The 26565-nt window shown below is 39.6% G+C and overlaps 1 protein-coding gene and 1 long non-coding RNA gene across 4 annotated transcripts in view; both read right to left on the bottom strand.

The window, feature by feature from the left end:
* Window positions 1-9289, bottom strand: part of ctnnd2a (catenin (cadherin-associated protein), delta 2a) — a 255788-nt gene extending 246499 nt beyond the window's left edge. For all 3 annotated transcript variants that reach the window (XM_026179361.1, XM_026179364.1, XM_026179362.1), the window contains exon 1: window positions 8915-9289. The gene's annotated coding sequence lies outside the window, so the exon portion shown is untranslated. The remainder of the gene's footprint in view (window positions 1-8914) is intronic.
* Window positions 9290-12205: 2916 nt separating this feature from the next.
* On the bottom strand, window positions 12206-13797 carry LOC113028905 (uncharacterized). Its single transcript, XR_003273300.1, has 2 exons — window positions 13335-13797; window positions 12206-12870 (listed from the first exon to the last, which is right to left on the bottom strand). It is a non-coding gene; the product is annotated as an uncharacterized LOC113028905 (long non-coding RNA).
* Window positions 13798-26565: the final 12768 nt, after the last annotated feature.

The following is a 26565-nucleotide window of genomic DNA, read 5'->3' as shown; positions in this document are numbered from 1 at the left end:
CTGGAAATCTATTAACGCTATTATAATAGTAAGTTTACCCCTTCAAATCGTGTAATTAATAGTAAGGTGTGAATTCCTAAATTTTCTAAGTTACACCCTCTAATTCTTCTTCTTATATATTTATATTTTGCTTTAAATCTGTAACTGCTTTCCACAAAATAACACTGTGAAATTACCATTATCTCCTGAACAATTTGGCTTTGAACTGCCTTTCATTTATTTTCATCTTGGACTGAGCTGCATGTGCATACTTTGGTTGCTAATAGAACAGTGTGTTGTTGAACATTCGAAAGCGTTCGGAGAAGGCGTGTTGCTCATCCTTTGGAAGACAGAAGGGGCAAATTAAGGCGCGTGAGAACATAACTCTTTAATCAAAAAAATTTTAATGATTAAACTGACATAATAATTAATAATAATTATGCACCCAGCTCTTAATCGCTTAATTTGGAAGTAAAACTTATAATTTGGGACATTTTTTTCAGCACTTTTGCACTGATGATCTGCACATTTTTGCAGAAGATGTTTGGAGTTCAATCAATCAATCAATCTTTATCCCATTATCCATCTTGGAAAACTCCAGCTCCTGCTTACTTAAAAACCTGATTAAGAAAAACTCCTCTGTAAGAGTGGGGCTTACAGGCCACGTCCAGCAACACAGGAAGACATGCACCTCCATCTTCATCGACGTGCCCTTTGCAGGCAACGAGAGATTCACTCTTGTTTTAATCGAAAAACACCCAACATACACAGCCACTCTGTATACTGTTAATTTAAAAGAGAACATTTTGTTGACAGGGATACTGTATAACAAAGGATGCCCCCAAGAGGAACTGGGCATAAATAAAAATGCTGAATATCAGAATAGAGCACACGCAGCTTACTTGGAACAAGTACAATGTGTAGCTAGACAGAAAACCTGCCTTTGTTAGCTCTGGGACTGTGAAATGAAATCGAATAATGTGGACAGCAGGGGCTAGGGCTTGACTGTGGATGTAGCTCTCCAGTGTCAACACACATCAATAAACAACCTAATAAAACGCCCCATGGTCAAAACATTATTTCAGCTGCTGTTCTACTCTTAGAAATGCTCACAGCTAAATCCTCCATCTTCTTTACAAATCATGCTATGTGGTCTGCGTTGTGCAGGTGGCTGCTGCCTCTGCTGATGATGTCACCGGCCATTTTTGTTTTTCTCCAAAGTACCTCTAACCTTCTTTCTTCTTAATGTCAGCCTCCTCCTTTCACTCTCCTTCTTTTCTCTCCATTGATCCAAGGGGACACAAATGCACACACACATAAGCCCTGCACACCATAGCAATAAACTGAGAAGTACCAATCTATAAAGGGGTCATATTTTTCTGATTACTATCTCCTTATGTCTCTGTCTTTCCTGTCATTTCCATCACATCCCTTTCTACAGATGTAAGAAAGTGCTTGACGGACGGATGGAAGTAGCCACAGCAATGCACAGCTGATAAGGATCAGTATAGGCTGCTGATGGGCTGTCTGCTGATCCCACCACAGGCATCAGGCATGGCATTTATACCACTTGGCTGCCCTCAAGCTTTTACGAAACACTACTGTGTGTGTGTGTGTGTGTGTGTGTGTGTGTGTGTGTGTGTGTGTGTGTGTGTGTGTGTGGCATCAGGATTACTCAAGACGAGAAAGTAAGAAAAATATATATGTTTTTTGGAAAGGACAGTATCTAGTTTATTACACAGTTAAATATGATGTTACAGCTGCAGCTGTTATACAGATGTAGGACAGCTGTGAAATAAAGAAAAGTGCATTTAAATTAATATCAAATATTATTCTTGCATACTTCAGTAACGCTTTTTCTGCCTTGCTAGTGATTCTAGAAAATCAATATAAAATATTTAACGCTTGATTTCTCAAACATCTGCACTGCTGTTAGAGTGTCAGTGTTGTGTTTATAGTAAAACTACTGAAGAGCACACAACTGTGAGAAAGAGACTTTTTTCACGCTGTATTTGACAAGCAGCTGCCATGAAAAAATGAAAGTGATGTGCAAACTGATTGTGACGTAAATTACAGTAAATATGAAACCCTGACAATAAGCAACAACATGAACCTTTGATGTTTTGAAAGAACTTACTTACCTTCCCTCATCTGCCCTGCGATCCTCTCTGTACTTGTAAAACTTCTGCAGGCCAGCCAGATGTGTATGCCATTGAGAGTGCCTTAAAGTTACAGTGTGGAATATCTCACCGCTAGATGTCAGCAGACTGCAGTCAACCTCTTTTTTTCTCATCCCTCCCAATTTAAGTGCATAATCCTAAATACAGTGGCTGCTACAGGACAGAATTCTGGCTGCTGTTCATCTGTAGTGAGTATAGGCTGTCAGACTGCTGTTTACCTCAGCTATCAATATGTGTCCAGGACTTTTTATTATGGAGGAGCCTGTTGGACTTTGTGAAAGGATTCTGATGCTATTCAATGACTCAGTGAAGCTTCTGTAAGGTGACAGTGATACTGAGGTCAGTTGTTGAGGATATCCTGAAACTTTCTGTAGATAAGCACTGCTGATTTTGCCGCTGTTAGCTCCTGTCAGCCGGCGTTAGGTACTTTCTTTTAAGTGGATCTAACACTGTTGGACTCAGGTAGTTAAACCCTCATACACTATGAGAATGTAATCAAACTGTTTATCAGAGGGAAATTGTGATTTTGCATATGATACCATCTGTAGCCACATACATTAAAATCCAATTACAATGACTGGCGATGTTCATCTCAGTCACTAGATTCAATATTCACAATATAATTTTTTTTTCCATTAAATAACTGAAAAATTGACTGACTCTAAATTTAAGTTTACAATGTTTCCAATATCTTTTGCTAACCTATAAATCTACCAATCCCAAATGAAGGAAATTAAAGAAAGTTTCATCCCGGAAACAAATAATAAATCAAATTAAAGCAATAAAGTATTGTCTTTTAATCCAATATTGTTTTATGTTGATGTATGTTGATGTGTTTCTATTCAACAGATAATAGTTTTCTGCTTGCTGCACATACACAGACAATTTCACAATTTGCTTAACTTTGCATAGACTAATTTAGAAACCAGGTGATTGCTAGTCCTTGACATTCACAACCAACATTTGCTTAAATGTTGCTTAAAATGAATTTCATGAGATGAAGGTTAAAAGAACAGATGAGAAAACACACACACACCTAACTCTTGCAATCAGGCACAGGTGTTCATATCCCATCAAACATGTTATTTCCCACTTGACAAGCAAGAAAGATAATAGTATGTTGCTGTGCAGAGAAACTATAGATGAAGCCAACAACAATATACCTCCCTGCTTCCTGCCACGCAACATGTCATTATCCTAAGTCTTTTTCTCTCCAGTGAGGCGCCACATATGCTCTTAACAACTGCCGCACTTGTTGCAAAGTGCATCTCTTGATATCAGACCAATATATGTCTCTCATCCTAATTTCACACCATGATTTTACCCACAGGTTCAAAGTGCAGGTCTCTCCAGGAACAAAGCTACAATTCAGTGTTTTAGTCAATAACAAGCCAGCAGAAAGGACCAGGCAGGTGGTGAAACTGTAATGCAGGCAACCTCATTAAAAGAATGTCAAGGAGCTGAACAAAACAACAACAACACACACATATGCACCCAAGGACACGCAGCAACAATGAGGCATACACTCTCCACCCTCTGAACAAATACGAATCCTAATGACAAACCCCCATACATGTAATAAAGGTCACAATCACACACGCTGACACACTTGTCATACATGCACAAGCCAGCTCCGGGCTTCATTTTGGCCCAGGGAAATCAGGATGATCTGGGCTCCAGCTTCTCTTTGATGCTCAATTACCTCTGGCAGACCTGGCTAGCTGAGCCAATTAATTATTCAGCCTAGCACAGTAAAGTGTGGTAGGCACAAACACGATGTCACAGCAAGGTAACCGCTGACATACGGCTCACTGTAGGGCCCGCACTAAACACACATCGTTAGGTTTTAATATGCAGCATTTTCATTTTTGACACTAAGAAGTACAGCACGGTGCCGTCATGTGGCTTTCCTTGTCATCCTGTCATTCTGCTGGGCATTTTTTTCTTCACACTATTCTGTCACTTCTTACATTTGATGATTCCCGGTCTCAGCTTCCCTTCTTCCTCGTCTCAGCACTTATAATCCTCTTTCGCTCTTCAAGCTATGCCACTAGTTCTCAATTTTTTCCACCACGTCATCTTTTCACCCACCTCACCTATCTTTTTTTTAATCTCTTTATCTTTTTGCCACTTCCCTCTTCCCTAACCTGCATGCTTGACCCCCCACGTCTTTGTGCTTTTTTCTTGTCACATCACCCATTTCTTTTATCTTCCCTTTGGCTTTTTGACTTCTTAATTGAATTTCTTTACTACTCTTTTGTTTTCTCATAGTAAAGAGTAAAGGAAAAGAGGGAGGATAATGGAGTTGAGGGGAAGAAGGAGGGCAGTGGGCTGACAGAGGGAGTCCCATATGCAGCGGGCTCATTAGAAGATGGGAGGAGAGTCAGCGGCAGAGACACACTAGCAGGTATCCATACCCACCCACCCCCCTCTCTCTCTGTCTGTCTCCCTCACACATATTGCTGGCTTCCTGGACTCATTCCAACACTGACATATCACTATCTTCTCTCTCCCTCCCTGTCTCCTTCCTGCTGCGCTTCTGAAAGTCCTGCTCTCATTAATCACCACCGCGTACAATACACAGCAATTGGTGAATGATTTTACCTTTTACCACCTACCTGCACTATGAGGCCATATATTTTTACTATATGTGGCATCAGTGGAAATCGAGCCATAAATCCGAGGCATTGTTAAAATTGCACGTTTTTTTTTCCCTCTTCTTTTACAGCAAAAAGAGAAGTGTGTAATTGAGGAAGACAAAATGCTCAAGGGCACTTAAGAAGCCTCCATGCCTATCTGCTGCATGAGCTTGGCCCAGCTTTCGTAGGTAATTCTCTAGTCTCAACACCCATCTCCCAAAACGGGGAGAAGCCCCTACCCCACCCCACATTCACCTTTTTTGTCAAAATGAAACTTTTCCATATGGAGTCAGAGAAATGCTAAGTAGCTATGAGAAGGTTGAAACAGGCAGATTATGTCAGTTACTCGGTCCAGCCAAAGCTGTAGCGGCTTAATGACACTGTCCAGTCCACTCACCTCCAAACTGCAAATTTTCTCCATCTTTTCCCAGCTTTAATGCGAAGGTCAGCAGATGGTGAGGATACATTAACCGTGCAGGCAGGCGTGGAAAAAAAAGGAGGCCGCGTCACACCATCAGAGTCTGGTGATACTATCTCAAAAAATGCTATTCCCTGGGTAACCATTGATTTCCCGTGTTTAATAGTTGTTTTGTTTTCAACAGAAAACACTGTCAGTACCTTCCTTTCTTTATAAAAAGGCCAAAGCCTCAGTGACAAACTGAGGTCCTTCGAGCTGTGAGGTACTCTGTGTCCTCTCTGTCCTTGTCAAGGACACCCGAAGTAAGAAGAACAAGGTCTTGAAGTCAGACCTTTTAGACCGTGCACACCTACATTTAAACACGAATCGCCTCTTGTTTGCTTTTGTTGTACTCAATCGGTTGCAGCCTAAGATCAAAGGTGCATTAATACATTAATTGTATTAATTAACTCCTTCCTTTAGAAATATTCCATCTTTAGAAATAAACTTCCAAGTCCACACTTTGTGTTTAAAGAAAACAAGAAATGACTTACTGACCAGCTCAATAACACAGCATTACAGGCAAAGGTGATCCTCTTCCTGATGGGGCAAACTGCCAATGTCACGCTGATTGATGATGAAAAAAAAAAATTCTACTTTATTACTGACTTAAATGTATAAACTTAACTGCAAAGTATCATTTCTAGAACATCCATCAGAAAGCCATGTTGGGTGCACAGCATTGCACCCTTGAGGGAAAGAAGAGTTATGTTTTAAAGAGGAGTGAAAGTTTAATGGTGCGGAACATGTATGTGATCTTGTAACAATCCCACTGTAATGGCGACACAGTAAAATTGTCCATTAGCGGAGGCCCATCGGTGTTTTTTATGTTATTAAACGAGCTCATAAGCATCAAGTCGCCACCACGAGCATCAAGTTATCTGATCGATGAGCACAGTGTGGCTGCCAATTAGCACCGACCCTATTCCCATGAATATGCAAATGAATCGATGCCAAGTGTATATCAACTGTCAGCTAATTGCCTGAGGCCTGAAAGGTTCTGAATTTAAGGGGACGTATGCATGTTTTTTTCCTTCATGTTCCATATTTATCTGTCTTTTGCTTTTCTTTTCTTTTTTTGCAGAATGTATAGGTGTAAACCACACGCACAACACAGCTGCCATTCAGCATCGGGGCTTTTGTTACACCTCAAAGAGGGACCACCTTTAGTATGAAGCTATATTTATTCAGCAGGAGGAATGAAGGAGAAAGGAAACAAGCATTTAATCTCACTTTCAGTCATGTATGTAAGCAGTTCCCTGTTGAGGAGACAAACACTGTCTACTACTGTGAGGAAATGTTTTGACAGCTTTTTCATCTTGCCTACTTTAATATGGAGGTCAAAGGTCAGATTTAAGTGTAGAACAGAACCCCTGGACCTCTAACAGATTCATTTTCTTGTGAGTTGACAGGTGCTGTAGGTACTACTGGTGTCAGACAGTGTCTGAGCTCAGTACGCTGTCTCGCTGCCCGAGTCACATGAATTATGAAAGGTTCTGAAGCAGGTGAAGGAAAAAAAGATGGAAAGTGTCATCCTACTCAGACACCTCTGTCTCAATATTCATTTTAAAGTAAGAATAGAAAGCAACATTTTATTGCTGACACCAAAATTTTACATTGCAAAGTCAACAGACAACACTCGTTATATCGCGTCCTGTTAGACTTGACACACTTGGTCAAATATCAAAGCACATGCCACTGAGAGTTCCTTTCTGCTTGTCTTGATCCTGGTCTTCACTCATTTCATGTGCACAGAATTGACCTCGGGCACACCATGTGGGGAAAAAAACATACCTGATGTGGTTTACAATAGCCTGTTTGCTGTGCTTAGTGAATGCCCAAGTCTGAAAGTCTCAATATGGCAATATGGCACCTGTTCACCTGTTTATCTGTTGCATTATCACTGCTTTGCACAACCAACTTGCACATTCTGATGATAAAAAAAAAAAACTCTTAACACATACACTCTTTTCCAATCTTCCCTGACCCAGCTCTGCTAAAGGGAGCATAACTATAATTCAAACTCTTCCATTCACATCAGCACTACGTATAAGGCCAGCTCATCGTGGCAGCTTGTTGGACTGTCGTCAGCACTTCATCCTGTGGACGCCTGCCAGACAGAAGCCCTTCCGTCCGATCAATAGGCACCGGCGGCTAGCTTCCCCCCTTTGCTCTCTTTCGCTGTCTTTCCCTCCCTCTCTGGGCGACCACAGTATAAAGACTGTTCTGTTCTGCCAGCGCAGCATAGTGATTAGGCATTAGGCCTGTGCTGCTGTGTGAATTAGCCTAATCTGTGTCCGCGATGAAGGACGAGGCTTTTCATGGCCACTGGAGACATTCACTGGACATAAAAGAAGCTAATCTTTAGAAAACTTAGAGGGGATGGAGCATGTGTCAGTATCTGTGTGTATGTGAAGGATGGAGATTGCGCAGGAACTGTTGAGAGAGTTCCCACAGTGATAGATCATTTCTAATGCTTCTTATCCTTCAACAGTAAAAATAAATAAATACATTTAAAAAAATCTACTTCCTGAGGATGTGCAGCTCATGGGGAAGAGGAATGTTGTATTGTCATTTCTTAAAGTACTGGAAAAGTGGATAAAGTGCTGGCTGAAACAGATTGAGGCTGCCATCCATGTAGGGCGTATGTGAGGAAAAATATATTCCTTTATTCTTCAGTCAGTTTGAGGGGAATTAGAGGAGACTGAATTGTCACAAGGCTGCTTACCTGGCCACAGAGGAAGCTGCCTAAACCTGCAGATCTCAAAAGTTTTTTTGTTTCTTTTTTTTTTGTACTTTTGCAGCAACGGGGGCTTTGATGCGACAGAGCAAATACTAGCACTTTTTCAATCCTTGTACATCCTTATGTTAGTTGTCCATCATGCACCTGCCCAAGAGTTGACTTGCAGCAGCCTGAACATGCATCCACAGCATGCCTACCAGCAGCCCAGCCCTCCTCCTGCTCTCCTCCACATCATCTGCTTGATATATTGTATGCCCTTGACAAACTGCCAGGGCCCAATCCCCCTCCTGCAAATGTCTATTGATCAAAGCACAAGTATGGCTGTGGAAAAGGTATATAGTCTCACCCATACTCTTATCTTTTTATTACCTCTGGTGAGCCAGAAACTTACAGAAAAAGGGGAGTTCCAAAAAAGAAGGGAAAAAAAGTCGATTGATTTAGAAGTAAAACGCAGTAAAGTCCAGACAGCATGAAGAATATAAAAACTTTATTTCTGGTTTTGACTTTCAGCAGTCTAGCAAATAAAGAGCACCTCTATCTCTTTTGTTGACACGGTGCCTTTTTGCACCTTTGGAGTACTTTTACGCACAACCAGTGGTGAATTTAGGTCAGCAGCCAGCTGGTGCCAAATATCTGTTATGTGTTGGGTGATCTTTGCACAGCAGGAGTCTTGTTCCTGCGATGAGCTTCACAGTAAGCTCGCTGTTAAAAGCAGGACATCATATTTAACTCAGCCAACCAGTTTCATAAAAACATACACGAAGGAACCCAAAAGTCATCTTCACACCCCCTGCGCATTCCTCCAATATGCAAGTCGTACTAAAATGAAGGACCAGAAAGCACGGGCGTCTGTGGACCCGACAGCTTCCACCTCTCTGCCCGATACTGTAAAGGGGAAAATAACGCGATGACTTACCGAAATGAGATCCTGGCCACTGTCAGGCGTCTCCTCGTTTCCCTACTGTCCCTGGTCCGCCCCTCTTTCAAGTCAATCCGCAGTGTGCTCAAATCAGAACGGAGCTGTGAGCCTTTTCGCTGCGTCCTGCGTCCAGAGTTGCCGGGGATGGAACAACCATTTGCCGGGATGCTGGGGCGGGGGTGCAAGGCATCCGCAGGGAGGAGGATGAGAGGGATGTGGAAGAGACGGGTGAGAAGGAGGAAGAGGCGAGGTACAAAAGCGAGGAAGGAAGAGAGAGAGAGAGAGAGGGCGAGCGAGCAGCAATGCACTGCAGCGACAGGGAGGCAACACCACCGGAGAGGAGAGGAGGCAGACAGCAGCCCTCCGTCTCGGTCTCGCGCTCACTCGCACATGCGCGCGCACGTGCAGTTCTCTGTTAATAGACAGATATAGAGCGCCATCTTCAGGTTGACGTGTGGTAGGAAGGTGTTGGGAATCGAAATCTCGTATTAAAAATCATCTCTTGCGTCAAGTGTACCATTCAGTTGAAACCTCCTCCATAAAACGCCCTTTATTCCCTCGTCTCTTGTGTCCCACCATCTCCGATCATATGTATGCCCAAAACCAACTCTTATCCTAAAGCAACCCAAAATCTAAATGAGACCCTTAATCCCACTGCTGCTGCACACACACGCTCCATGGCAACCAGGTCCCTTTGGGGGTTATGATGATGATCACCTCGCGTCGGTCCCCTTTTCCTTTCCTGCTGTTGCGTCGTATAAGTTTCCCAACGCCAGAAAAAACGGAGTATTTCTCAGATGTGTAGTTATATCATGAGTTAATTGTCCTGGATTGACTGAGATGAGGACTGAACCTTTTATTTCATCTTTGTTCTTTATCTGGCTTCTAATTAACTTCCACCTTCTTCCTTTCATTCTTTTGATTTTTTTTTCTCTGTCTGTTTAAGAAGTCAGTTGTGAGAAATAGCTCTAATTAGCCGACGTGATCCTAATTTCTTTTTCAGTGTTGAAATGTCAAAACTGTATTAATAGATGTATACCACCACATCACTATTCATAAGTAAAGGCTTTTGCATTTATTTCCATATTATAAGTTTATTTTAGATCGCATAAGTTTAATGTGTGGCAGTATCGTAACTCTCCAGTTCATAATATTTTATATTAAATACAATTTTTTCTTCAACAACAGTTGTGGCATAAGTTCCTTTTTTCAGAAGAAGTGCAAAGAAATTAAACTACCCACATTAGTTTAATGACTGTAATGTTTGGGTCAGGATGCTGTTTTGGTGGTGAGATAAAAATAAAAATGCAGATTTAAAACTCACTCTAATGAGCTGTGGGGCTTTAATGCCTGTTTTTGGTCTTTTGAATGGCTTTAGAATAGACAACATTTTATATATATATATATATATATATATATATATATATATATATATATATATATATATATATATATATATATATATATATAATGACAATCTGTTGTGCAGTAGTATCATTATGTATTTATTGTGATTATTATTTTTTTAAATGTCTTGTACTTTTCCCCTGAAGACAAATAAGCAGTTACAAATTGAACTGAACTCAACAAATAAGAGCTTATCTACCAATACCAGACACATTTACTTCTTTAATTCTTTTATTTGAATTTAATCAGATGGCAGAGCAATAGTCAACATTGCTCAGTGAAAGTAAGTAGTAAATACAGTTTGAGATTCATCCCCATGACAAATGCAGGTAAGCCTGACATCATGTAAGGTGCTCTTTTATTTTATTTTATTTTTTAAATTAATTGTCAATCAAAGTGAAGGATTTTGGCCAAACGGTGACTCGGGATATCGATCCCAAATATCTAAATTTTTGTTTATTTATTGTCAGTATGTGTGTGTGTGTGTGGGGGGGGGGGGGGGGGGGGGGTGTTAATAGCATCTGAGCAAGATTTTTTGAAATTATTAACAAGCACAGCCACTGACTCACCTCTCATTAGCTTCATCTCGCAGCTACGTCAGAAAGACAGGGAGGATGGTGTTCTCTCGTCACTGCAGACAGCCACATTTCTCCCAGACAGCAGCTGGTGTCATCATAAACAGGCAGAGTTGGGAAATTCAATACTGGAAACTGTTCTGTTCTTTTCAATCCATTTTAATATTTTTAACAACTTTATTTGCTGAACTTCAGTCAAGTCTATGTTTAATTAAAAGCATAGATCAACTTTCTATTGTAGCTACTGGTCTGCATATGTGTTCCACTTTTGTCAAGTTACCACAAAATGTTTTAATATTTCACTTCCTATGCCTGTTCGCATGCTTTTCTTTTTTGTGTGTTCTTTATGCGCTCTAACGCCATATGGAATCGTTTTGAATTTGTTGTCTTCATCTTGCACATATGGGCAAAACTAAGTTGCACTATCATCCCATGCTGTAAGCCAAAATGGAATTTAAACGCTAAACACTAAAATCTCTTACATATTGCAAAAGATTTGCCTTTATTCTTCTGAATATCTCTGCCTGCTGCTTACCAGTCTGTTTAAAGACCAGAAACCGATTTTGGTGAAGCTGGAGAAGTTAAAAAATATATATATAAAAAAAGCAAAAACAAGGTGAATAGGGTGAGTTCAGTTTGTCTTCTGCCTCTTACTTCCGCTCCCAGAGGATCACGAATGGAACGCAGAAATGCAGGTTTAAAGATTTACCACTAGGTGGAGCCAGTGAACTTATTTGTCACCCAAATAAGTTAAAAACCATTCATATTCAAATGTTTGCGTCTCTGATATAGATTTGTGAAAGATAACGACACGTGTTAATGTTGCAAATTTAAACAGATTCATATTTTGGAGGATTAAATTGGCTGATTGAGTGGCCAGCTGTGGATTGAAGGAATGACATTGCTTTAAGCATTACGTTTGCAGCTTAAAGGTCATGCTGGCTCTGTTAACAGAGGCTTAGAAGTAGTTTGTCAATTACATGCAAAATATTTACCACGGTTGTGTCCCTAGAGATGTTTTACATAAAACATTGCATAATTCTTTCTTCTTTTTTTTGGGTGGCGTGCCACAGTGTACAGTCATGTCCCTGGCATGCCCGCGAAGTGTGTTAAAGTCCACTCGTTGCAGGAAGTGCTGATTTGCCCTGTGTTGAAATACATTTCACCTACAGTGGACTCTCACAGTTACCATCAAACAGGCATATTTTAAACCATGTATCCAATGCCATTATTGTCTTTTATTCGGTCAAAAATGTGGCCAAAGTAACCCACCAGCATTTGTTGGGAGAGAAAAACCCACACAGTGTTTTAACAATGCCTGACTTTATTAATGCACGGGAAGCTCAGAGACAAACAGGTTTTATTCAAATGGACTATGAGGTACAAGGAAACAGCTTTATTGGAACTAAAACCAAACAGCGTGCCCTCTTCTTGCTGATCTTGGAAAAGAACTCGCATAGTCTGTGCTGAGTTACGAGAAGGACAAGTTTGGCATCACGTTCTTGAAGTTGGCTACGAAAAAACTGCAATGACTTCCTTAAAAAGATGATGACACGGATTGGTCCCTGCCCATCCGCCTCTTGAGAGCTGAAAGAACACGGACCTGAAGGGGATCCTGAAGACCGAGGTGGAGCATGTATTTAGCACACTGCAGAAGTGAAGAAAGCAGGATGAGGGGACTAAAGTGAAGAAATTTAGAGATGAGACTTAAGTTGGAAGTAAACAGGCCGAGATGATGCCAGCGGCGTGTCTAAAGTAGTGCACAAGCATTAATTGTATTGTTCAGCCCATTTGCTGCTCCCTCTCTAGTGTTTGAAGATAGGTGACAAATAAAAGGAAAATCTGAAGCCTGGTGATTCAGTGACTCTGCTATGCAGTTTGGAGGCATGCTTTTATCCTGATGCGGGTGTTCTCTTGGATGTAAACGCTCCCATTGCCAGTATGAAAATGATGTGACGTCACTGGATTTGTCTGGAACACAACCGAAAACCTGTGAGGGATTTTGGATCGACTCTCCACCACTATCATCAGGAAATATTCTCATGTGGCATCAAATACATACGAGAAACAAATCTGCACATAGATCATAGAAAAAAAAGAACTTTGACAAAACTACAGACTAAACCACTGTGGATGCAGCTGTGCTGTTAAGCTGAAGTTGTTTACGTGTGTGTGTGTGTGTGTGTGTGTGTGTGTGTGTGTGTGTGTGTGTGTGTGTTTGCAAGTGTGTGTCTGGGTGTGTGTGGTATTTCTGGTATTTTTGCTATGACAACAACGATATCAATAACAACTTATTCATTACATTAATGAAAAACTGCAATATAGAGAGAACAGATAATCCATCTGATCTCTCCATATTACAGGCCTCAGCGAGTGCAGGCCTGGCAGGACCAGGTCAGGTAACCAGAATCCAACTAGCACCCTCTGCATGTTACCTGTACACTGTTTTCCCGTGGAGGGCTTTTGTTTTCTTCTCTTCCTACTGAGCAAGTAATGCATTAAAAGAAGCAGGATGTCCAGTATTGCTGAAAACTATGACAGAGGTTTCAGGGGACAAGTGGCCACAACCCAGGATGTCGTGCCAAAAATTCTTGTCTGCCTGCTGAGACCACAGGGCGAGTCCAGAAGTAGCAACAGTAGCAGTCCACCTACAGTAATACTGATCATAACAGACACAAACAAAGAAGGCTAGAAAAAGGAGAGAAAGGAAGAGAGTCCGAGAGGTGAATCAGAACCGAGACATATTTCCCATCTGTATGTCTAAAATGTAGATGGGAGCATTAATAAAATGAAAAAAAGAAAGAAATATGCCAACATGTCTCTATTTACTTCTAACAAAAGACTGAGTAATATTCACGGCAATATTTGTGAATATACTTTTAAAATTATTAAAATAACAACAACAACAATAATAATTTGAGTTTTGTAAAATGAATATAATATGAAATACTAAAAAGTTCCACACATATTACCTTAACCTTGTTTATATGTATAGGGCTACAATAAACCTAAATAATCCTGACACATGCACAGCGAGCTGTTTGATGTGCAGCTAAAAGTAAGATACTTTCTATTAATTATGATTTTAATTTATTACCCATGTGAAGGCAGCTGGAACCGGTTTTAACATGCGTGTTCATTGTCATGTCACACATTTCTAGCACTCTCTGCAATCTTTACAAGTGACACATAAACTCTACACAAATGCATTACACTTTCATGTAATCTGTAAAATAATGGCCCTAGAATTCTAACTCGTGTTTTTTCTTGTTACTGTTTTGCTGGAGAACTGAAGAAGCAAAGAGTTGCCTCGGTTAGTGAGAGTGCTATAATCAAAGAACTTCCCTAAAACGGAGGATGTAAAAATGTAGCATACGGTAACAGAAAACCCCACAAGATGAGTCTTTCAGACAAGTTAAACCAAGTTCCTGTTTTTAGTTCTCTCTTCTTTTTTTTCCTTTTCTTTTTTAAAAAAAGAAAAAATCACAACTCTATAGTCTGTCTGCACTTTCATTCATAAAATGTGTTGCGACACAGTTTTACAAGAAATGCTGTCAGTAATCGGTTTTCATTTAGGAATATTAAGCAACCGTGTATTCCAGGATGTGTGTGAAAGTCACACCCTCATGTCAGTCTTTTACTGTGAAAACTGGCCACAGTACATGCGGGTATGCATGCAAAAAGAGACTGAGACTGCAATAAAGAGCAAAATGGAATAAATGACTCTGATGTTTACATTAAATTTGTTTAATGGTGCAGTAACTGCAGCAATTCATCAATAGTTGTCAGACGGAGATAGCGGCATAAACACAGAATGACTAGATAAGATTGCATGCAACAGGTCACGTAATATTCGCATGTACACGTCATGAGAGACAAAAGCAAAAGCATTAGGTCCAATTAGCATGCAGCCTTATTGCATTTTTAAAAATATGCGTTACAATTAAAGAGGAAACACAACCAAAATGATCCCCAAAATCTGACAAGAAAATAATAAAGCAACAATCTAACTACCAGACTCAGAGTTTACCTTAAGCCTTATGTTTGCTAACAATGCTGAATAAAAATTGAAAATTTTATTTACCTAAACATGGAGAATGCAACGTTCCTTACTCCACCTTGGTTTCTGTTTGGTGACTGACAGTGTGTGACACATCCATTCTTTCATCTGGGCAAGGCCACACGTGAACTTCAGCAAAAGGATCACAGTGTTCCCTTAGCTTTCCCACGGACGCTTTATACTTCAGTGATGTGATGCCAAAAATATGCATATCGTACAATAAAGCAAATCTATCAAGGTCAGCATACAGTGCATGCTGTGAAGTGAGCTATAACAAGCAAAAACACTGGTGTGGACCTTTGATGATCCAAATCAGGTAAACGACAACACAGAGAAAAAGCCACTATCTCCCCGCAGATCTGACAGGTGTGGAAATATTTTTTTAAGAAGAACGTGATTAATTACTTCTAGTGACTAACCTACCCCTTTTTACGAGGCAGATTTCAACAGCACACTTTAAGCACATTAAGCCACATGCAGTATTACAAGAACAAGATCTTGCATTTTATGCACTTTTTTTGCAAAGGCCTTGAGTGCAACACTTTGAAACTTCCCCACTACGCTTGTTGATATTTTTCATTGTACTCTAAGACATCAGCCTGAAAAACTAATTGCAAAAAAAATTTTTTTTAAATTAAAACTCGCTAATCCTGAGGAGTATTTTCTTAACTCTTTTCTTATTCTCACACTATGATTTACTCACAAAAGCTGCCACCTTTGTATTTTTCTAAGACAGCTTTATCTTTGCTCCAAGATCCTAGAAGGCCTGAATCATGCTTGATTAGCTTTTTTCCATTTTACCAGTAAACAATTTCCCGTAAGAAGGAAGTGATTTGGTCTAGTTGGGTGCAGGTGTCTAAAAGGACAGTAAATAAATCCTGTCCAGCATGCATGAAATACTTGACTGCATTCCTCAAGCAGTAAGAACGTCATTGTAGCCACAACAAACACCCGAAGTCCTTAATGCACTTGCTGCAGTGCTTGATGTGCAACCTTAATGTAAATGAAGGATTCGTAAAATGAAACGCTTCGACTTGCAGCTGACTGCAGGCGACGACTTTAAGCAACTTTATTGACGGAAACGTAATGATTTAAAAACATATGACATTGTGTGTCTCGGTTTATCCCACACATAGTTTGTCAGTGAATCAACAGAAACAAGATGAATCTTGCTGCGGAACATCATCAGCGTCTTTGATTGCTGTCTTGGATGCACTGGTGAGGTCCCACGATGCATTGCTGCCTGGCAACACTGTCATAATCTGATGGATGTCTTTAATTAGTGTCAATTCCACCACTGTAGCAGACACGTGCACCCACACATATTTTCCTTTACTTTAAAAAAGCCAGAAAAACACTATTACTGGGGCTAGATAAACTCTTACTGGTAACAGGCAGCGCCACTGTCAAAATAGAGTCAAGTGAAAGAGTTTGCAAGAAATTCAGTCCTTTTTCTTTTAAGTGTTTCTGCAATTCATCCTTAAAAAAAACAAAACAAAAACAAAAAAAAACTCAACAAACCAAACCCAACTGGTTAGGAAGTGGAGCATTGTTAAGGTTGCAGCAAAAAACACAAAACAAAACTGTGGGAATCGATTGTGCAAGTAGTTTTTTCCCACAGTTTTTGCCATGCTTTGTTATATAAAGAGATTTGTTTGCAACAATTCCGAATAAGTTGGGTGCGTGACCTGAAATGCTACATATTACAGAGTTAACCTTTGACCTGGCTGCATTAGAAAAAAAAATCATCATTGCAGAGATCTAATCTTAGACAGAGTGAAAGATGCTACCCCCCAACGAGTTTAAACAAGTTCTGTGTTAAAATTGTTTTGTGTGGTAAATCCATTTTGAGCCTCAGCTGTTGCCCCCTCCCACCTGTTTACAATGGAACAAAGCATCTCAGGTGGATTATATATTGGGGTGCATATGGCAAAATGTGCTTTTGTTTTTTATTATTTAGCTTATTCAGAACTGCTGTGTGTCACGTGGCCTTACCAAATCTTTAATCCTGACAGTATATTTTTGGGGAAATCCATGACAGTACCTTTAATATCTGCTTTTCACAGATCGTATTTATAGTCTTCTACTTCTTGGCCACGCAGGCTTGAAGGGTAGGAGAATAATTGTTTGACAATACTATGCCTATCTTCTCTGTCTTTTTGCAAAATCAATCTATTCACATGCATTATGCGGTATGTCCATATAGGTTATAATGGACTGGATGTGCATTTGAAAGCTCTAAAAGCATATTAAGTTTAAAAAAAGAGAGAGAAATGGGAAAAAAGAAAATATAGTTTTGACTTTAGCAAAAAGGGAAATGTCTGTTCCAGAAAGTTCACTTGTAATTGACTACACTGAGAATTATGTAGGGAGGTAGCATAACTACTGTAGATACTTTTAATAGATACATTTAAAAAGTAGTCGACCATGAAAATCAACGCGCATATAGCCTCTGGGAACATTTGTGACACAGCAGATTCTTCTCAGTAACATTTTCTGCATAGTGCTTTCATAGTACATGAATGAATGAATGGACAAAGTGGAAACGTTTAAAGATGAACACGTGTGACATTTGGGTACAGAAGGTAATGACTAACATGCCATAGACGCAAGAAATAAGGAGGGCAAATTACTGATAGCGTGCACTACTCGGATTTGCCAGATTAAATATTAGGTCCATCAGCTTGGAGCTATATTTGGCAGTTTCACGAAAACATGAAAGCCTGCCCACAGCATGAGCTAAACAACGTGCACGCATCCTGCACTCTTTACCTCCACTCTGTCACAGCAACCTTTGGCGTCAGCGTACATTTTGCTATTTCGAGGTTGAATCTTTTTTTCTTTTTTTTTACACGTTAATTTATGTTGAAGTAAAGTGAAACCTTAGCGAGGACGGAAGTAATGTCACATGCTGCGTAAGGCAGGACGTGATTCCTGCGTGATTCCTTCGCTCAAAAGCCACAAGAACCGCGGGAATAGAGGGAGGACGAACACGTATAGTTTCAAACTGTAAAGCCATAACTTTGAAGAATTTCAGCAGCAATGAAGACGCACTCGATACTGCCCGCTTCCAACATTAGCCCGAGGTGAATATGAATGAAGAATGACCAATGGTAAGTAATAAAGCATGCCACTTAGGTACACGCAAATGGCCTACGATGGTGACGCACTGAATTAAACTCACTTAAAACCATTAAATCGGTGACAAGTTAGCGCTGATATCAGGTCAGTGTTAATGCATGAATGAAAATGCAAACATGCAAAGCCAGTACCAGGTAAAGCAGCGTAGTCTAGCGTATTCGAAACTTACCGGGAGCTGACTACACGCGCATCCGTCTCACTGCCTTCTCCGACGAGCGACTGGCGCATTTACTGTTTAGAGACTTCAGAGTTTTCCACATAGGGGAATTCCGTGCTAATAACTTCCCATGTGCCAGTAATAAGGAAACTGAAATAGAAATAGGATTTACGGGAATTAGCTCATGGCTTACAGGAATTGGTAGATTAATGAAAGACTTCTTGAAATCCCACTCAAGTTTAAGTTCAGTAAGATACCAAATCATGCATTCGTATAAACACGCGCAAACCTATACATATGTTAATAAACTCCATACAGAAAGAACACATTGACTGCGCTAGAACCCAAGTCAAAAACAAGATTTCAGTTAGAGTACAGGTGACTAAAAAAGTAAAGTGATCCTACTGAATAGAGTGTGGAGTTACTTGACTAGTACCTGCTCATTTTAATTGTTTGGTTAGTTAAAAGTGTGTCAATTTCTAACTTCTTAATAGTATGTGGAGCAGTTGCTTTGCATTGTATTAAATAGCATTAACATGATTTGTTTTCTTTTAAAAAAAAAAAGTACATAGACATGTATAGTCAAGTAAAATGTGCAAACTCCTCTCTGAAATCGAGGGAAGTTTAAAGTAGTGTTGAATGAAAACTTTTGAGTACAGTCACAGTAACTCAGAATTGTGCTTGCATCAATGTACTATCAATATTTCAGTTCGAGGAAAAACTTCTGTGAACCTACTGGAATTACCAGGAGTTTTGCTTTCGTGACTTGTAAAATGTAGTTGGATCATCGTCAAAGTCTCTGACTAAATGGGAAATAAAGAAACTTTTTGTGTCCACTCATGGCTGCTTCTAAAGGTACTTCGTCATAGTTATTCCAGTCAAGGAGATAAGATTTGGAGCATAGTTGTGGAGGTGCCCCTCCCTATTAATCGAGGGATACAAAGTCTATAATGTCAGTGTGGCTCTTCTGAAAAACTATTGGTGTGTCACCATTCACAGGACCTTTGAGGAACTGCATTGAAAAGATGCAAAAAGATGAAAAATGTCTCAAAGGTTTTTAAAGTCCTGCGTTTCAACAGTAAAAATAAATTACCTGTAAAATACAGAAAATTCATGATTTGTTACTACTTGAAAGGATCATTTCAAGAAAATGATCTACAATCCTGAACAGGTGAACTAAAACACAAGGGCAATAGTAGAAGACGTGCAGAAATCTTTACAATTTGCTAAAGCATGTGTTCACGTGTGAGAGAAATGCTAGTGCTATTTCCTTACTACTTCTACGGCTCACCTCTGAGGAGAGGTGAAACTGAAGCTAAAATCCCAGCGCTACACTTGGAGCAAAGCCTCATCTGAGTTGTGAAGCACGGTGGAGGGACCATCATGTTTTAGGGTTGCTTTTCTACTTCAGGGTCTCAGTGGCTTGTACTCCCTGAAGAGATCTCAAAATAGTACAAAGAAATTTTACAGGTGGAAATATCGACAAAGTTCTATGACCAGAAGCATAGGAATGTTATAATTAAATAGATCAAATTTTAGAAATATTTCATTAAGTAATGCTGGTAATTCAACAGGTTCACAAATCTTTACTTGCAACTCTGTGTAGTAGGTTTATGTGTAACATTATGACAATTATTTGATCGTTGCTTTTGCTTTTTTTGCAGTGTTTGGCTGTGGTTTAAAAATGTTAGGTGCATTAGTATGAACTGAAAAATGTATATAGTATTTTCTTTGTCTATCATGCAACCAGAGCTGTAAGCAGAATAAGAATGATCTCAGCTTTGGAGACACTAAATCGTGGTGCCTGGGAACCAAATTGTCCTAAATGTAATTTATTGTCAAGTGTGACGGAGGTTCCTCATTTGCTGTTAAAATGTCAAGACTGAATGAACATTTCAGCATTTCATTCATTGCTGGAAGGGTTGGCCACAAATTTCGGAACTGAACTGAACTCTGTCCGAAAACAACAGAAACCTGTTTTGAAGAAATACTTAATCCATGAGAAAACTTCTGCCACCGAGTGTCAGTGTTACAAACTCCTCAAGGCTTCATTTAAGACTGTGTCATTTTAGCTCATTACGTTTAATGTGACACTTTGGTAAATATACTTAAATCTGGAGAGATTAAGATTTGCTCATAAAACACTAACAGGCGGGACATGTTTTACGAAATTCAGCGAAAGATTCCATCCGTGACACACACAAATCTAATTCGACTATAAAAGAACTCGTTACCTTTTTAATCATTAATCCTAACAGTAGTAATCGCTCTTCTGTGATCAAAGGGACATTGTCATGCACCCACATATACTTGATTAGAAACCCTATTGCTACACATGTAGTGCAACGTATCTTCAACCTCATTTGGAAAAAAAAAATGTAACTCTTCTGTCTCCTACACATAGTCGAGACATATCGGGTTAAGTAATCAGCAGCATGCATTGTTTTTCTTGTGCATAACTCACGATGTGCAGTCTTTCCAGATTTGAAAGTCACCTGTGCATTTCACAGAGGAGGGCACAGCTGGTTGTTTAAAATGCTTTTTATGCAAATATGTTTTAGATTTTTTGGCTGACCGCTATGTTTCTGTCTCACTCTTTCTCTCCCTATATCCCCCACACTCTGACCCTAAACCTTAAGCCTCTTTTTTGCATCAGTTTCCTTGTTCTCCTTCTTCTACCTCTCTCTCTGTCCTGTGGTAGTGTACAACTTGATAACATCAGAAGTGATTATATCACCATCATTCAAACGGAACTGCAGAGGACAGTAAGTAAGACACTGATTCTATTTTTATGCCAAGTTTGTTTTAGATAACTATTTGAACTTACCATGTAGACACGCTGCTTAACCCCAAACATTGTGTGCTCAGTTGTGACTCTGTATGTATACAGATATATATCAGCTGGGCTAAAGGTCTTTGTTGTAATCTAAGAAAAAAGCATTAAATCTCAGTTACAGCTCAAAGGCTAATTCCCCTCTAATACAGATGGATTGATGTATCCCAGGATTTCAGTATAGATCATATTAACTGTACAAAAATCATATAGGTGTATATATGACATATGATCACCAAGGACGAGATGGAAAAAGTGTAATAGGAAGCAGCCAGGTTACAGCAAAAAATTTAGACACTGGAGGTGGGAATGGTGCAAAAGGAGCTGCAACCTAATATTTGGCATCAGATGTTGGACTTTCACCTAATCCTTTTTAAGTACTGGCAAGAAATATCTGGAGGCAGCTGTACAGGGAGAAGGAAACTAAGGCAAAACAAGGAAAAGAAGCTGGTTTGCGTGTTTGGCGTGAAACATGAAGTTAGAAAGAGTCACTCACATGCTATTTTAAGGTCAGCTGTGCAATTAAAAATACACGTTTAAGCCAGCTCACACTTCCTGTCAGTCTATAAATCTAACAAGTGGTCTCTGGAAACTTCTTTTCATACAGTGCAAGGTTACTACAGATATGCACTGTAAATAACTGCCATTTACTGTAACTACCTACTATTTACAGTATATTACAGTATTTACACACACACACACACATATATATATATATATAGCCTCAAGCTCCCAGGCCTCTGGTAGAGGACCCGAGCTTGAAGGATAAACCGCCCGCAGGGGCGTGCTGGGTGTTTTATATATATATGTGTATATATATATATATATAGACACAGTGCAAACCCACAACTACAGTTGCCTCTCTGTTACAATAATAGAAAACCCCAACAATCAGACACCCCTTGAAAGCAAGCACTCGGCGACAGTGGGAAGTAAAGCAATTCCTTTTAACAGAAAGAAACCTCAGTATTTACAATTAAGCAAAGTTTGGGGGGGGGTTGCCTTTAGTTGTTGTAAGGTTTTGATCGGAAGAAATATTGCTCAGCATCAACATTTTTCTCTTCTATCTATGGACACCACCAAAAATATTAAAAGCAATATGTCCTTCCAACATTCTGAAAAATAACAAAAAACACTAGTTGCTTTTTGAATGTTTGAACAATCTTTAGTGGTATGACTAACATTGACTACTTCATGTTTTGTTCATTCAAGACAGAAGAAATCACAAGCTTGCTGCAAAACTCAGACTGTTCAGTATTCTCACACAAGCTACGCAACTGCACACCAGGCAACGCAGTGAGTCATAATTATTCTGTATCTATCAGATAAAATGCATAATGATGATACATTTAGAAGGTAGCCCTTTTTAACATGCACCTGTTCACCACTGCTCTAAACAGTCAGGCATTGCATTACCATAATCATAATCGTAGCTGGACCCAGGTGTTTAGCTATGCAGCTTAATAATCATTTCAGATTTTGTAGTCGCTGATTGTACTGCATAGAGTTCATTGTTAAGTTTAAAAGGTCTCACCTCTCTTCTGCAGACGTCTGTGCGTACCTTACATAACCTAACCTGCAAAATGCGGAGTTTACCGTTTCTCCAGATGACTCTACAACTGATCACGTCCGTCGAAATTTCGATGAGTTGCCATTGTCGTGAGAAATCAGTAAGTCTTGACTTTTTACACATTATCTGATGTTAAGAAATTTACCCCAAGCCTAACCCAGCCACACTATTAAAACCACCTGCATGATATTTTGAAGGTCGCCCTCATCTCGCCTCATGTTACAGCTCTTACCATTCAGTATGTGCACCTGTCCTCTGAGGGTGTCTGGCACTGAGGTGCTCTGGGTTGCAAAGTAGGTCCTCTGTGGATCAAGTTTATTCTGTACATGAATGCTCAGTTGGATTGGCCTTAGATAGTCAACACCTTGGACTATTTGGCCCATTTTTCAAACTCTTTCTGGTAGGGAAGATTACTGCTATGATTTTTGTTTCTATTGCAGTCATATTGCAGTGCTTTGCACTCTATGAGTTATTCACTTCATCTGACATCAGCCTAAATGTTGTAGCTGATTGGTGGAAACATGCAGTTTAAGTTCACGTTTGTACTTTAAACCTTGGAAGTGACCAGCTTAGGAAAGTATTTCTTTCAGTTTCTCTGACTGAGATGCAACATTTAACATTGACAACTGACGGAATGGAATGTTGGCTGGCTGAAGCGTTTTATCTTGCCAGACAGTGGATGACTCACTGACAGGTGATGAAGCTGCCCGGCTTTAAGAGTTAATTCAAACAGAAGACTGTTTGTTTCTTAAACTACTTTACCTGGTAACAGGGTATAAGAGTAGGAGAGACTCGAAAGAGGCAGGAACTGCAGATTGGTCTCTCATTGGTTATGCTTGTGGTAATCTCTCCTCACCTTACTGAGGGAGATAATTCAAAGAATGCTATAGAAGTTTTTTACACAAACTATCATGGGAAAAAACAGCCCAAGTAGTTCTAGATCAGTGACGCACCGTGTTGTTCACCCAAATTAAATTTTAAGAGTTGGATCAGAATCAGATTATATGATTCAGATTCATTGCTGAAGTCTGAGTCACACAGCAGAGCAAACTGCGGACTCGCAGAGTGCACCTAGTCTGACCAGACAAGCTCATGCTTAAACATAGTGGCTCACATTGTGACATATTTGATTTGATTTATTTTAAACAAACTTGCATTGTGCAAAGATCAGCCACTTTTCACTCAGTTCTTCATGATGCAGAAGCAGGGAAACGGGCACACACACAGCAGCTCTTGTGGAGTGTTCCCAGCATGCAGTGGTTATATACCTCACAAAACGTGGAAACATTGGGTCCTGGCATTTAAGCCGGTGTTACTTAATACTTGCCTAAACAGTTTAACATGGCAACAATAATACAGGAATACCACAGTAAATCTTCGAGATGTTGACTTGGGCTCCAAATCCCTTGGATGTGAATCCAACTGAGAATCGTACTGAAAGTTTTTCCAAATGAGTGAGCCTCACATTTCAGGACTATAAGGACCTGATGTTATCATCTTGATGTCTGATACTATGAAACGCCTTCAAAGGATTTGTGAAATCATCTCCGTGATAGAGCTGCCTTAGAAGTGAGGGAGACCTATGTAGGTGTTCGTAATGTTGTGACTGATGTGCTTTGAGTAAACCTCACATACATACTGTGGCATTGTATGGTGATTGTAATCTATGCTTCAGTTTTCTGTGCAAAGAGTTAAGTTGGTGTGTTTCAGTTCACAATAAGGGATAAATAGTCCTCAATAACGTGCAGGCTACGTTGCTGTGACAGTACATATTTGCTAAGAATGCCTTCATAATTTATCATTGTAATGCTAATTCCTTACCTTTATCCACTTGACTCAACAATAATTAGCATGTGTCTGTGTTTTACTGACTAGATCAAAATGCCCACTGAGAGTTTAAAGAGGAGAAGGGGAGCAACAAGACGAAGGAGGAACGAGGGGACGAAAAACAGAAAGCAGACTAAAAAACTGTGCAAAGCCAAGGCAATTCTTTCCGCCATGACTGAATGCTACCAGATGCTAAACTCTCTATAAATGGATACCTGAATCCAAACTCAATCACAGCATGAAGCTCAAAACTTGCATGCGCTGTCAGTTCCTCTGCAGTATGCATTGCTTCGGTGGATTATGCGAGGAGGAGCTTCCACTTCATTTAAGCTTTCCTGTCAAGTACCAGTATATTTCTGTAGCAGCTGTTTCAGGTGTTGTATGACTACTGACTCTTCAGATAAGTTTCCCAGCCACACAGAAGCAAAATATTCAGTCAAGCGGAAATGAAATTCCTAAGTCTTCCTAATATCCTGATTTCCCACACACTAAGGACCAGCTGCATATACAACCTTTTATGCAGCATCATGTGGACTACAAACAGTTTAAGGTGCATGTTTTCTTTTTTTATTATCACAGCAAAGCGTTTTAATAGCTGAAGTTGTGTTTAGCTATAAAAAGTGGATATGATTAACTTTAAAGGTGCTTAAACTGAACTTTGTTTTCGAAGCACTTGCTACGACATTAACTTGCACTTAGTAGTGGCTGCTGAAGCATGACTAGGAAATATTAAGGTGCTCAGATATAGTTTTGCTTTCACTTTGGATTGGAATAACTAGCCCTGGCAGATCTTTTTTATCTTGGTTATCTAAAGCTCCTCAATTTTTGTTTTTAATTTTCCTGTCCGGGGAGTTGTTTTAGGCTGTGTGTCAAGGTACGGTCTGAGATGACACTGTGTTGATTACTCATTGACAATGATTTATATATTAAAAGCATGCTTTGCCACAGTTATTTAAGCTCAGGTCACAGACCTTTTTTTTCCTATCCTGGGATATAGCTACAGTACGAGCTTTTACTGTCACAATCAGTTGGTGCTCTGATTAATGTTATCCACCTAAAAACTTTTTTCCCTTTTTACACAATTATAGAAAATATAAGCATGCAACCTTTGCTACATTTTGCAGCTATTTTCAGCACAGCAGCTATTTGTTTCCCGTCATGTAGCATACATTATGTACTACATAACATTATGTTGTTATGTAGCTAACTTCTGTCTTTAAACTGTATATTTAAGCTGATGACTAACATTGTATATAACATGGCATACTATTCAAAAAATATATTTATATCCCAAACAAAGATAAGGTGTGTGTTACTTATTAGTCAGACTCACAATTACAGCTGTCTTCAAAGAGGTTTATTGATGGTGGATGTACACGGCATTTGGTGCACAATCATATCCAGTCTAACAGCTGACGTTATCATTACAGGAAAACGCAGCCCTCCAGTAGGCTTAAACCTTTCTCGTGACGTAACGTGAATATAGTTTGTTACCGGGAATAAATGCCCTACTTAGATAATTAATCATGCACCTCAAGGAGAGATTTGTCCCCGCTCTTCCAAGTCCCACCATAAAATAACCTATGTGGGGGTCATCAAGCAAAGGTCGACAGCAAAATTACTTTAGTGTTGATTCTAAATACCTTAATGCACTGAACACTGACTCAGTAGAAACACTGTTGAGAAAGGGGAAGAAAAAAAAAAGCAATTTCAACACACTGAGGTGTGTTTTGGTTTCACACAATTCCAAATGAAACCTATTTTAATTCTGTAGAACATAAAAGAACAAACAAAAACCATACAATCACTGTTCAGTCAGTAAAAATGAAAAGGAATAAGAAAATAAATAAATGTATAAACCTAGTGGGAATAAAGGGAATGAGTAAATGCTACATTTGGGTATAATGTATATGGGATAACAGGTTTTTCCTGTTAAGTGACCTTAAAGGGAGCACTGACCTGTAACCACTCAAGCTTTTTTGGATTGGTTCCTAAGAAAACAGGGTGATAAGATAAAAATTTGAAGCTATTTTCTTTTTTTTTAAAAATAAAAAAAATCACACTGCTTTCTTCAGTAG

Source organism: Astatotilapia calliptera, chromosome 9 (assembly GCF_900246225.1).
Source record: "Astatotilapia calliptera chromosome 9, fAstCal1.2, whole genome shotgun sequence".
Lineage (NCBI taxonomy): Eukaryota > Metazoa > Chordata > Actinopteri > Cichliformes > Cichlidae > Astatotilapia > Astatotilapia calliptera.
Note: the sequence above shows the minus strand (reverse complement) of the source record. Positions and strands in the feature narration are given on the sequence as shown.